We start from the raw sequence: 2,500 nt of genomic DNA on the forward strand, positions 1-2,500 counted from the left end.
TCGCATTTTCATCGAGCAACCGATGGACGCTGCCGCGTTCGTTCGTAAATGAATGTTATACATACTCACGGATAGCCTGAGGCGAATAATCGCAAACGACGACGCGTCGATTGTGCGGCCATCGTTGCTCGCGCGACTAACGACGATCAGCCGAGACGGCTGTAGTTTATCGCATCGATTTCATCGAGCAACCGATGGACGCTGCCGCGTTCGTTCGTAAATGAATGTTATACATACTCACGGATAGCCTGAGGCGAATAATCGCAAAACGACGACGCGTCGATTGTGCGGCCATCGTTGCTCGCGCGACTAACGACGATCAGCCGAGACGGCTGTAGTTTATCGCATCGATTTCATCGAGCAACCGATGGACGCTGCCGCGTTCGTTCGTAAATGAATGTTATACATACTCACGGATAGCCTGAGGCGAATAATCGCAAACGACGACGCGTCGATTGTGCGGCCATCGTTGCTCGCGCGACTAACGACGATCAGCCGAGACGGCTGTAGTTTATCGCATCGATTTCATCGAGCAACCGATGGACGCTGCCGCGTTCGTTTCGTAAATGAATGTTATACATACTCACGGATAGCCTGAGGCGAATGATCGCAAACGACGACGCGTCGATTTTGCGGCCATCGTTGCTCGCGCGACTAACGACGACCAGCCGAGAAGGCTGTAGTTTATCGCATCGATTTCATCGAGCAACCGATGGGCGCTGCCGCGTTCGTTCGTATATGAATATTATACATACTCACGGATAGCCAGAGGCGAATAATCGCAAACGACGACGCGTCGATTTTGCGGCCATCGTTGCTCGCGCGACTAACGACGACCAGCCGAGACGGCTGTAGTTTATCGCATCGATTTCATCGAGCAACCGGTGGACGCTGCCGCGTTCGTTCGTAAATGAATAATATACATACTCATGGCTAACTTGAGGCGAATAATCGCAAACGACGACGCGTCGATTTTGCGGCCATCGTTGCTCGCGCGACTAACGACGACCAGCCGAAACGGCTGTAGTTTATCGCATCGATTTCATCGAGCAACCGATGGACGCTGCCGCGTTCGTTCGTAAATGAATAATATACATACTCATGGCTAACTTGAGGCGAATAATCGCAAACGACGACGCGTCGATTTTGCGGCCATCGTTGCTCGCGCGACTAACGACGACCAGCCGAAACGGCTGTAGTTTATCGCATCGATTTCATCGAGCAACCGATGGACGCTGCCGCGTTCGTTCGTAAATGAATAATATACATACTCATGGCTAACTTGAGGCGAATAATCGCAAACGACGACGCGTCGATTTTGCGGCCATCGTTGCTCGCGCGACTAACGACGACCAGCCGAAACGGCTGTAGTTTATCGCATCGATTTCATCGAGCAACCGATGGACGCTGCCGCGTTCGTTCGTAAATGAATAATATACATACTCATGGCTAACTTGAGGCGAATAATCGCAAACGACGACGCGTCGATTTTGCGGCCATCGTTGCTCGCGCGACTAACGACGACCAGCCGAAACGGCTGTAGTTTATCGCATCGATTTCATCGAGCAACCGATGGACGCTGCCGCGTTCGTTTCGTAAATGAATGTTATACATACTCATGGCTAACTTGAGGCGAATAATCGCAAACGACGACGCGTCGATTTTGCGGCCATCGTTGCTCGCGCGACTAACGACGACCAGCCGAGACGGCTGTAGTTTATCGCATCGATTTCATCGAGCAACCGATGGACGCTGCCGCGTTCGTTAGTAAATGAATAATATACATACTCATGGCTAACGTGAGGCGAATAATCGCAAACGACGACGCGTCGATTGTGCGGCCATCCGTTGCTCGCGCGACTAACGACGACCAGCCGAGAAGGCTGTAGTTTATCGCATCGATTTCATCGAGCAACCGATGGGCGCTGCCGCGTGCGTTCGCCCGATTGCGCGTGAAGTTACTGTTCGGAACCAAGAATATACGGGTGTATTATACCCGTTTGGTCGCAGCCACGCGCAAAGGCTTTTGAATGTACTGTACGCCCGGCCGTCGAACGATGGTTTTCCGTCATTCAGGAAACAAAAAGAAACTTTTGTCGTCGATATGGCGCGTTCAATCCTCCGTCGATACGCTGGTCGGAGGTGCGAACATCGAATATTTTTAAAGCAAAGAACAAGGAGCATTTTTAAATACAAAGAGAAAAATTGTAAATTGTATATGATTACCCTGAACGGTGGATCACTTGGCTCGTGGGTCGATGAAGAACGCAGCTAATTGCGCGTCAACGTGTGAACTGCAGGACACATGAACATCGACATTTCGAACGCACATTGCGGTCCACGGATAAAATTCCTGGACCACGCCTGGCTGAGGGTCGTTCACTTGTCCTAAAACTGCTTGCGTTGTTCTCAGATTCCCTAACCCCGCCGTCGTTTACCTCTCCTTTCGGGGAGATGGCGAAGAACGTTTCGGAGCCGGGTCGATGAAGAGAAAGGTATC

General features: G+C 51.2%; 1 non-coding gene across 1 annotated transcript; it reads left to right on the forward strand.

The window, feature by feature from the left end:
- Positions 1 to 2,223: 2,223 nt before the first annotated feature.
- Positions 2,224 to 2,378, forward strand: LOC143351229 (5.8S ribosomal RNA). The gene has a single exon (XR_013081591.1). It is a non-coding gene; the product is annotated as a 5.8S ribosomal RNA (ribosomal RNA).
- The last annotated feature ends 122 nt before the right edge of the window (positions 2,379 to 2,500 follow it).

Source organism: Colletes latitarsis, unplaced genomic scaffold, assembly GCF_051014445.1.
Source record: "Colletes latitarsis isolate SP2378_abdomen unplaced genomic scaffold, iyColLati1 scaffold0104, whole genome shotgun sequence".
Classification (NCBI taxonomy): Eukaryota; Metazoa; Arthropoda; class Insecta; order Hymenoptera; family Colletidae; genus Colletes; species Colletes latitarsis.